Here is a 12171-nt window from a genome sequence, read left to right as displayed (position 1 = left end):
ACCCCAATGCTAAGTTAAGAATTCAAGGATCAATGCATGTATGATAAAATTAAAATAAAAAGTTGATACATGAGTATGGAATGTGAAAGGAAATTCTGGGTAGCTAGGTATGAATTCTAAAATTTATATAGAATATATATATATATATATATATATATAGGTTATGTTAAAGCTTGGGTTAATTGAAGATTCAGTTTATAAGCTTACTTAGCCGTATGTGTATCCTTACCAATACCTTGGCCCCATTACAACCTTGAAAAGATCTCATGATGTTTGCATTGGTATATTAAATGTTGTTGATTGGTTAGGAGAAGAACAAAAATTAGAGAGCATGATTAGAGAAGGATAGAGTGATTGCCCTATATACTAGAGAGATTAGAGTATACATACATCATCAGTGAGGGTTCAATGCTTAAAATTCTATGTCCCCTGCTTTCATGAGCTACCTTCTTGCATTTTTATCTGTTATTACTATATAAAAAAATTGAATTAGTGGAATTTGATTTATATTTTGAAGAGCTTATTTGCTATTGATCAAGTGGACAAGAATCATATAGTTGCATTCATATATATAGGTTGCATTGCATTGCATGAGTTTTACATGTTCCGACTCATTTGTTTTATCTCCTTCAACTAAGCATGAGGACATGCTAATGTTTAAGTGTGGGGAGGTTGATAAACCACTATTTTATGGTTTATAATGTGTTTAATTGTGTGGTTTTATCATGATCTTTACCCACTTATTCATATGATTAGCATGCATTTATATTTCCTTCCTAAAATTATTACATGATTGAAAACTTGCTTCCTAGAGACTTTTAATTATGTATTTTAATTCTCCTTTATTCCATTCGATGCCGTGATCTGTGTGTTAAGTGTTTCAGCTTTATAGGGCATGAATGAGTTGGAGATTGGAAAGGAAGCTTGCAAAAATGGAAGGAACACAAAAAATTAAGGAGATGACCAGCGAGAAGTGACGCGGCCGCATGGCTCACGCGACCGCGCGGAAGAGAGAAAATCGCAGTGACGCGGCCGCATGGCTTACGCGTCAGCGCGGATTGGAATAGCACAAGTGACGCGGAGGCGTGGACGACGCGCCCACGTGGCAAAGCAAAACGCCGAATGACGCGTCCGCATGAATGACGTGATCGCGTGACGTGCGTGATCTACATAATCTGCAGAATTCGCTGGGGGCAATTTTGGGCCCTGTTTTGACCCAGTTTTCGGCCCAGAAAGGCAGACTAGAGTCAGAGAACATGCAGAAACGAAAACAACATTCATTCTACACAGTTTTAGGTTTTTTAGATCTAGTTTTACTTCTCCTCTAGGTTTTCTCTCTACACATTCATAGTTCTTAGGATTTTATTTCTATTGCTCTTTGCATTGGGATATTGAGAAGAGTTATTACCTCATCAAGACTTCATCATTCTAGTTCATTTTCTTTACTTGGCTTTACTCTTCCATGTCCTTTAATTTACTCAATTTTACTAATGGATTATTTTAGGATTTATTAATACAAGAGTTACTTTTATTTTTAATTGATTCCCTTGAATTTTATTTATCATGTCTTTCTTTAATTCCCTTTCCTATGTTATGAGTTCTACATTCACAATGAGCGAGTAGTTCCCTAACTTGATGGGGAGTTGATTGAAAGGAACCCTTGAGTTGGAATGCTCAAAAGAGAAATTATAATTGGGTTTATTGTTGGATTGCCATCTAGTCACTAACGCCAGTCCTTCCAAGTAAGCGGATTGGGACTTGTGAATAGAAACAGCATTCCAACTTGTTTGACTTTTCCTTACCTAGTAAGGGATAACTGAATAGAACAACCTTCAATTATCAATTAATCTTGAGAGTACTGCAACAAGAATAGGGCTTCCAACTAATCTACTCCCAGTCAAGGCTTTTATTTAAATTACTTAATTTCCCCAATTTAATTTCATGTTTATTCAACTCAAACTCTTTTTGAAAATATCTGATTAATAAAATAGCACACCTTTCTGCAACTCGTTGGGAGACGACCTGGGATTCATACTCCCAGTATTTTAATTTTAATTTTTGTGACAACCCCTTCTAAATTGATAAGCGGATTTATGGTTGGTTAAGAACTATACTTGCAACGCACAACTTATATCAATTCTTAATTAGCCAATATCCGCCACGTCAGGCTCCTCCCATCTTTGATTCTTCCAACCTTGATGCCTATTTTCATTATAGTTTCCATTCCTTACAACAACATTGGAACCAAACTTAAAGCGATGGGGTGAGAACTCATAATAGCAAATAAAAAATAAAAACAAAAATAAAAATAAATTTAAATTAAAAGGTTATTGAAAATTAAATTTTGAATTTTGAATTTTAAATTTTGAATTTTGAATTTTGAATTTTAAATTTTGAATTTTGAATTTTGAATTTTGAATTTTGAGAAAGTCAACAATATAAGATAAAGATTTGAAAAAGATTTAAATTTTGAAAAAAAAATTTTAAATTTAAATATTGAAATTTGAAATTTGATATTTAAATATTGAAATTTGTAATTTGATTTTGAAATAAGATAAGATAAGATTTTGAAAAAGATATGACTTTTGAAAAAGATTTGAATTTTGAAATTTAAAACTAAGATAAGATAAGATAAAAATTTTAAAATAAAAATCTGAAATTTTTTTTATGTAAATTTCGAAAATTCAATTAAAATAAAGAGAAAATATATTTTGAATTAAATGCGGAAAGAGAAAAACAATAAAATGACACCAAACTTAAAATTTTTAGATCAAAACGAAGAAAACATCTAAGAACAACTTGAAGGTCAAGATGAACACGAAGAACAAATTTTTGAAAAATTTTTAATAACTAAATAAAAACTAATAACCTCTTAATTTACGAAAAAGAAAAAATAAAAACAAAAATAAAAACAAATAAACAAGCAAAAAGTAAATATTTACAATAACCAATAATAAGGCACACGTTTGCAATTCCCCGGCAACGGTGCCATTTTGACGATTGGAATTTCTATCGGTAAAGAATTTTCACAAATATATAATCACATTGTAGATATAGCTTCTAAACCAACAGAAAATCCTTTCGTACAAAAGTTTTGCTTGTCACTTAAGCAAACCCAATAAAAATAAATAATCGAAGTATTCAAACCTCAGGTCGTCTTCTCAAGAAATTGCAGGGAAGTATGATTTATTATTGGTTATGGAAAAAGGTATATTTGGGTTTTGAAAAGGTTTGAACAAGAGAAATAAATTGCAGGAATTAATAAATCAATAGCTAATAAAACTCTTAGCACGGTATGAAAATTTGGAAGTCCTATCCTAGTTATCCTTATCGATGGTTATGAGAATTGAGTTTTAATCCCACTTAGTTAACCTTTACTAAAGCAAAGGAAAGTCAAGTGGACTAATTAGTTTGATCTTTAGGTCCTAGCCAATTCCAAAGAAAGGACTAGAGTTATTGGAATTCAATTCAATTAGCAAAAATAACAATTATCAATCACGATGAGTTTGATAACTCAAGAGTCTCTAATTAATCAATTAAAGCCAAGAATATAAAAAGTTAAATAAGAATCATAAATCTAAAATACCTCAGTTTATATTAAATAAAGAATCAATCTAAACATAAAGAGTTCATAAACTAAATTGAGAAAATAAGTAAAAGGAACATTGAACCTGGAACTCAAAAAAAATTGTAAGTTGAAATAATAAGAAATCCTAAATTCTTTAAGAGGAATCCTAATCCTAAATCCTAAGAGAGAGGGGAGAGCCTCTCTCTCTCTAAAACTACATCTAAATTATGAAAAGTGAATTATTATGAATGTATGTTGTCTGATGAATAAATGCATTTCCCCACTTTATAGCCTCTAATCTGTGTGTTCCGGGACGAAAACTGGGTCAAAAACAGCCCAAAAATCGCTCCCAGTGATTTATGGTACGTACAGGTTGCGGCAAAGTGACGCGGAAGCGTCGTCCACGCGTTTGCATGGGTTGAATTTCGCAGATGCAACGCGTGCGCGTCATCCACGCGTCCGCGTCACCTAACTTCGGGGCAGCTATGGCAAATTATATATCGTTGCGAAGCCATGGATATTAGATTTCCAACGCAACTAGAACCGCATCATTTGGATCTCTGTAGCTCAAGTTATGGTCGATTTAGTACCAAGAGGTCAGGCTGAACAGCTTTAGCAGTTCCTTCTGTTTCTTGTATTCCTTCCACTTTTGCATGCTTCCTTTCCATCCTCTAAGCCATTCCTGCCCTATAGTCCCTGTAATCACTTAACACACATATCAAGGCGTCGAATGGTAATAAGAGAGGATTAATATTAGCAAATATAAGTCCAAAGAAGCATGTTTTCAATCATAGCACAAAATCAGGAAGGAAAACATAAACTCATGCAAATCATATGAATACGTGTATGAAAGATTGATAAAATCTACTCAATTGAGTACAAGATGAACCATAAAATAGTAGTTTATCAACTAGGCCTGTTAAATCTAGTCTCCATGTCATCAATATACCGAGAACAAAAAGTAAGAGACTCTTCATCTAAATAACCCTCAGCAATAGAACCTTTTAGATGTGCTTTATTTCGTACAAAGGACTTCAAGTGTCCCAATTCCCTACATGGATGAATTGTCAGTGTACTACAATTTCATCAAATGAATTTTTATTTTAAAAAGGGAAAGCATTATTGTACCTTTCAATGGGATACATGTATCGATAATGGACTGGCCCCCCAAGTTTTGCTTCCTCAATAAGATGGACTGTTAGATGCACCATAACGGTGAAGAATGATGGAGGAAATAACATTTCCAAATGGAAAAGAGTAATCACAATGCGATCTTGGAGCTTATCAAGTTTTGTACGACCTAGACTCTTACCACAAAGAATTCTAAAAAATGAGCAGAACTCTATCAAAACTGAGGTAACTTGGTTTGGTAGCACATTACGGATTACTAGTGGAAGCAACTGCTCAATCAAAATATGACAGTCATGACTTTTAAGTCTAATGATTTTTTGTTGTAACCATCGGGCACCCTAACATTCTTCAAAGTTGCAAGAAAGACCTTTTTAGCATCTCGTGTTAGTGAATACAAAGCAAGGTGATATTTTCCATTATCATCTGGCCAAAGATAATGCCTTATCCCCATGTCTTGTAGATCTTTTCGGGCATTGAGATTATCTTTTGCTTTAGATTTCTCATTGAGTAATGTATACAAAATATTATCGCATACATTTTTCTCAATGTGCATAAAGTCAAGGTTATGAGGCAACAAGTTGGTTTTCTAATATGGAAGTTCAAAAAAAGATGTTTCTCTTTCTCCACTGCATAGTTGCTTGCCTACCCCTTTTTTCTTTCTTGTTCAACTTTTCTTTCTTCCCGAATGTATCATCAAGATTTTCTACATGTGCCAGAATTTCGGATCTTGATAATTTAGCCAGGGGATCACGTTCTTCTGTGTGTCCATCAAAACGAACTCTACTTAACCTGAATCGATGTTGTCTACCAAGAAAACATTGATGACCTATATAACACCATTTTTTGCTATGATTAAGATAACAAGGTTTTGCATCAAAATTACAAGTTGGGCAAGCCAAACCAGTATATGTGTTCCATCTGGAGAGCATGCTTAGGCCAAGAAAATCACTAACTATCCATATAAGAGCTGCATGAATCTTAAACATTTTATGTTCTGATGCATCATAAATTTCCATACCCTTATCCCATAATTCTTTGAACTCTCTGACAAGTGGTTTAAGATATATGTCTATATTATTTCCGGGACTATGCTTGCCAAGTATAACCATTGATAGAATAAAGGAAGTATGTTTCATACACATCCAAGGAGGAAGATTCTATGGAATCAGAAACACATGCCAAATGCTATGAGCAGAACTCATTGATCTATAAGGATTGAAACCATCACTAGCAAGTCCTAAGCGAACATTTCTAGGTTGCAATCCAAACTCTCTGTGTGTCAAATCAAAAGTCTTCCATGCCTCACCATCCCCTGGATGCACCATTTTGTCATTTTCTCCCTTCGCTGTTGCATTCCATAAGATATGCTCTGCAGTTTTACGACACAAGAACAATCTTTGCAACCTTGGTTTCAACGGAAAGTATCTCAAAACCTTGGCAGCTTGGTTTTTCTTTTTCTTCTTCTTAGAATTCCACCTAGAAGCACCACAATGACTGCATGTTTGTTGGATGTTGTTTGGGTCTTCATCCTCGAACAACATACAATCATTGGGGCAAGCATCTATCTTAACATAGTCAAGACTTAGTTTTCAAATTAGTTTCTTTTCCTGATCAAAATTCGTAGGCAAATTCACACAACTAAAAGCATCCCTCACCAACTCAAGTATCATGGTAATGGCCTTGTCACTTAGTCCACACAAGACTTTAATATGATACAATTTGACTATGAATTCTAGCTTTGTGAAGTCGCTTCCTTCTTGTAGCTTTTGATTGCCTTCCTTGAGAAACTCATCAAAGTCTCTACGATTTTCTCTTGGCTCATCGTTTACAAAATCTTCCGTTCCTGAATCCTCACCGCTCTCTTGATCCATATGTATCCCGAAAGCATCATTTATCATGTTATATAGGGGATGTTCAGTTGCCAATGTCTCGCGCATGACATGTGCACTTGTTGAGAATTTGGTTACTTCTTTCTCGTCATGAAAGTTCCATACAACATAATTCTTAGGGAATAGTTTGTAAAGTAAATGATCTCTAACATCTTTTCGAGCATGCCATTTGCAAAACCCACAACTTGGACATGAACATATTATCTTACTATTCTCAATTGCTCCATGTTGAAATTCAAAATCCAAGAAGTTTTCTAGACTGACTATGTATTCATCTGAGTTTCGTGGCTTAGCAATCCAAGATTTATCCATTGTTTCTAGTTAAACTTCAAGTATGAAAAAATAATTACTAGACATGTATACTACTAAAAAATATATCTGGAACTTCTAACATAATAAACTACAAAGCTATAATAGACTTCTAACATATTTAAAACAAAACAGGATATAATTATTATCTTACCTCAACAAGCACTTGTTGAAAAGCAATAGCAAGAAACTGGTGAGAGAAAAATCAGTACCCACTTTAATCCCAGAAACAGAAGAAACCTAAGCAAATGCCTAATAAAACCATAAATAAAATCAGTACCCACTTCAATATTGAATTTTCCAAGCAAGAGTAACAACTATATATGAGGGGGAACTCACTTTAGCATGTAATTCTATGAATTGAGTTGTTAATGCTTGATGCTGCATTTACCCTAGCTGTTTCTTCTGCCAATGGATCACAAAATGCCCTGTGAGTTATGAAGCTATCCCTCTTGCAAATAATAACAATACTAACATTATGAATTTAATTTTGAGTAATGATAGAGATTATTGCAGTGACACTCAGTTAATAGATATTTCAAACGCCACAGAAGACTCTTCTTTTTTTTTCTTTTGATAATTGGTTGCTTATAGATAGAGTTGGGAGATATGCTTTTACATTACAGCTGTATAGGATCTCAAGCAAACAAAAGCAGTCAAAAAAGGTTTTAGACCCAGCTTTCTATCTTTTCTCTCAATCTTTTAATTCTATACTACTAAATTAAAAATCCAGAAAACGTTTGTTTTGTGTTCAACAGCTCGGCCTCTCCTGTTATGTTTTAAATGCTCCCCTAAAAAAGGTATCTTATTAAGTGGATCAAAATTTTCTAAAATAAAAACGTAAATATTTAATTAAATTGCTGCACTGCCACATTGGCTTGCTCTTCTGCTGAAAGAGAGCTAGTGCAATGAGATGAGTTGGTTTGGAAGAGAGGCCAAACTGATGTAGTTGAGGATGAATCGCTATTGGAATTTTTAAAAACCCATCCAGCATTAGAATCACAATACTCAAGAGATGCCTGCAGGTTATATTTTGAGATCAAAAAGGCTTTATTATTTATTTAATACTTAGGTGAATTACAAGGAAGTGTAAACTCCCTAAATGATGCGATAATGCTTAAAAAAAGAGCCTTGTCAAACCACAATAAAACACATTTGTATGAGATCTGCAGAAAATGGCACTATCACATTCCTAACCAATAACTAACTAGGTTCTTGATTTATGCCTCTATAAAACATTAAAATAAAAGGAGAAAAGAGAATTAAGACAACACTCACTGTTTCCTTCAAAGCTTCAAAATAACTTGTTTGAGCAATCCTTTAGAACCTCTATGATATAATCTTGTTCTACTTGCTAATCTTTGAAGTTTCATTTTTATTTGTCTTATTCTTTCTTAATACTTTAGGTAGGTGGAAAAAGAGGCATTTTTAGATCCTTACCCAGTGGATTCACCAACTTTATCCCCGTGGAATCATAGAAAAGGGGAAGGGGACAGCCTGAATGAGAATGGTGGAGTAATAGAGATTATGAACAGAGACAATGACTAAAAAAGTGGTCAGTGAGGAGAAGCAAACAAACACAAAAAGATGAGGAGGCTAAGGCACAGAAATGGGAAACTGTATTATCATTTCTAAGATGATTAGCGGTGTTGCTACACCTTAATTTTGATATCTAAGGGTAATAGGTATGCACTAAAATAATTAGTGAGAAAAATGTGACATTGCTAAATAACACTTGGTGAAAGGAGCATCTGAGAAATGCTCAGCAACCAAGGATAAACTTGACCATAATACATAGCAAGAATTAATTGTTTTAACTTTTTAGTAGACAAAAATATAGAATCAAATAAACATAATTAAAAGGAAATAACATGCAACATGGACCTTGAGTAGACTAGTCCCCCGCAAGCCTATAACCTTGGCCACATGTATGAGGAACCTGATATTCAGGGATAAGAGTTGAAGATGAAGGAAAGGCACTCGTGAACCAAAGTTTTCAATCATCCTATTTATAATGGTTTTACAAAATAAAGCCAATGTTTTTAACTGCATACTACCGGATCTTAATTAATATTATCGATAAATAAATAGATATAATGAAGAGAGATGAAGATTGAATTTTGTTAAAACAAGTCCAAATACAATAGTTGAGACTCATTTGCATACCAACATCTTGGATGACAATACACAAGATTCATTACATAAACTCATCCTCACAACAATAACAATCCCTCCTAAAAGTAGCATTAACCTTTATGAACATGACAGAAGCTTAAAAATATACTTGAGTATCAAATCTCCCAGCATGTTACCCAAAATTGGCTCTCTTTTCCCCCTCTAAACCAATAGAACAGAACAAATACTAAACAACCTGATCCAGCAGCAACTCCAGTTTTCTTATCTCACAAATTTCACATGCAAAATCTCTCACCCTTAATCTATATTCTATCTTAAACCATTGATGTGTTATTATTTGCAGTCTCAAATCCAAAGTCAACAAAATCTAGTGAGACTCAATAATAAATTGATCAAAACAAACGACAATGTTTCCTAAAAACAAAACCCCAGTATTCGCCAAATGAACCCAAAACCCTGAAATCCAAGTTGTGTTGTTTGTTCATACTTGAGAATTTCAATCAGCTAACCAACAAATTGTAATAGAAAAGGAGGGGAATGTAGAATAAGAAAATGCATTACCTCGTTGAATGGCCGAACGGGTGAGAATGAATGAATGAAATGAAACGCTAAATTGGGCTAAAGAGAACGCATGAAAGGTTCAAACTCCAAAAGGGAATTATTATAAAAATAAAAAATAAAAATTTAGGATTATATAACTATGAAAAAGAACAAAAGCTTTAGTATAATAACTAACAAAAAGGAATCTCAAGTATGCTGAGTATGATAGATTGTTGAATTCTAAGCTTCTTCGAAACTTCCCTTCTTAAATTCAGAAGCTCTCGATCCAGAAGCTCTCTACCGCAACGGACACAGCAGTGGTAATGGTGCCGGCGGCGGAAATGGCAGCGGAAACAACGGCGAAAATGGCGGTTTTGTTTGAAGCCGATGACAGTGGATGGTGAACGAAATTCTCGATGTAGAAGCTCTCTTTCTCTCTGAGCTAACGCAGTCTCTCGTGTTGAAAAAAAAGGGAAATTTAGGTTTTGTTTCAAATCTTAATTTTAATTAATTATTAGTGGAGATTTTTTAAATTGCCATAAATAAGATGTATTGTGGAGGTTTTTAAAAACCTTCACTAAAATACTCCCTCAAATAAGCAAAAATCTTGTAGTGGTAAACTAATAATATCTCCCCTATTAATTCATTAAAACTTTAGTGAACTGTCTCTCTCTTTTTTAACTTGTAGTTACGTTTCAAATTTTAAACATATATAACTAAAAGATTTACTACACATCCAAGCAATATTGCTATCCAAGTCTAATCAAGTAGACCCAACACCAACAAAAACCACTCTCATTAAAAAGAGCGTGATTACACCCACAAACATCATTCTTCCAACCAAGTCATTTACGTTTTCACACGGGACTTTACGTTATCGTCGTCTTCTTCTTCTTCTTCTTCTTCTTCTTCGTGTTCCTCCTCCTCCTCCTCCTTCGCTGCATGCTTTCTCCTCATTGTCATTCTTTTGTTGCTGCTATTATTGCTGTTATTGCAATAAGTAAGGAGAAAGAGTTTTAAATTATGTAGGACAACGAGTTAAATGTACCTTAATAAACTCATAAATGAACCAAAATTATATAATGATTGCGACACAATTAACTCAGAACTAAACCGAAATTACATAATGGATTGCGACACAATTAACTCAGAAATGAACCGAAATTACATAACAATTGTGACACAATTAACTCAGAAATGAACCGAAATTACATAATGATTGTGACACATAAACTCAGTTCGAAAACAAGCAAACAAATAAGACTGAATCATGAACAAAAGTACATCCAAAATTATTTTTGGATCAGACAATGCCATTAATATATTTCTTCTTCTTTTTTGTTTGATATTTTCTTTTCTTTTTCTTGGTTTTATTCCTCTCAAGAGAGTAAATCAAAAATAATTTTGAGAAAATAAAATAAGAAGGTGAAGATGAAGAAGAAAAAGATGAAAAATAAGAAGAAGAAGCAGTAGAAAATGAAGAGGAAGAGGAGAAAGAATTTTGAATTGTGCAGGACAACGAGTCCAAATGCACCTTAATTCACTCAGAAATGAACCAAAATTATATAATGATTACGACACAATTAACTCAGAAATGAACCGAAATTACATAACAATTGCGACATAATTAACTCAGAAATGAATCGAAATTACATAATGATTACAACACAAACTCAATTCAAAAATAAGTACACAAACAAGACTGAATCGTGAACAAAAACACATCTAAAATCAATTTTGGATCAGACAACATCATTAATATGTTTCTTCTTCCTTTTTATTTGATATTATTCTTTTTTTATTGGTTTTATTCCTCTTAAGAGAGTGAAATAAGAAGAACTATAAGAAAATCAAAAAAGAAAGAAAAAATGAAGAAGAAAAAGATGAAAAAGAAGAAGAAGCAGCAGTAGAAGATGAAGAGGAAGAAGAGAAAAGTTTTGAATTGTGCAGGACAACGAGTCCAAATGCACCTTAATTCATTCAGAAATGAATCGAAATTATATAATGATTGCCACACAATTAACTCAGAAATGAACTGAAATTACATAATGGATTGCGATACAATTAACTCAGAAATAAACAGAAAATTACATAACAATTGCAACATAATTAACTCAGAAATGAACTGAAATTACATAATGATTTCGACACATAAATTTAGTTAAAAAATAAGCACACAAACAAGACTGAATCGTGAATAAAAGTACATCTAAAATTAATTTTGGATCAGACAACATCATCAATATGGCAAAAATTCAACAATGACAATAAAAATAACGGCGATAATGATAACGATGATATGTATAAGAAGAAGACGACAATGACGATAACGATGATGATGATGACGATGATGATGATGATGATGATGATGATGATGATGATGGAGGAAAATGATGAAAAGGAAGGAGAAAAAGAAATCCCAATGAGAAAAGAAGAAAGAGAAGGAGAAGGACGAGGAGGTGGTGGTGCTGTTGGTGACGATGGTAACGAAAGTAAAAAATAATAAAGAAAATAATAAGAAGAAGAAAAGAAAAAGAAGTTGAATGTTAAAATTGCTTGGACGTGGAGAATAATTCTATAGCGAAACATATATATGAC

At 33.4% G+C, this 12171-nt stretch overlaps 1 long non-coding RNA gene across 7 annotated transcripts in view; it reads right to left on the bottom strand.

The window, feature by feature from the left end:
* The window catches only part of LOC107627046, a 24115-nt gene extending 13930 nt beyond the window's left edge, over positions 1 to 10185 (bottom strand). Inside the window, exons 1-3 of one of the 7 annotated variants that reach the window (XR_002359263.1) lie at positions 7237 to 10160; positions 7052 to 7149; positions 3736 to 4264 (exon numbers count right to left, since the gene is read on the bottom strand). This is a non-coding gene — a long non-coding RNA (uncharacterized LOC107627046). Of the gene's footprint in view, positions 1 to 3735; positions 4274 to 4359; positions 7150 to 7236 lie in introns of those variants that run through there. The other 6 variants (XR_002359270.1, XR_002359275.1, XR_002359273.1 and 3 more) reach the window with 6 other exon arrangements.

Source organism: Arachis ipaensis, chromosome B01, assembly GCF_000816755.2.
Source record: "Arachis ipaensis cultivar K30076 chromosome B01, Araip1.1, whole genome shotgun sequence".
NCBI lineage: Eukaryota > Viridiplantae > Streptophyta > Magnoliopsida > Fabales > Fabaceae > Arachis > Arachis ipaensis.
This window is presented reverse-complemented; position numbering and strand designations above follow the sequence as displayed.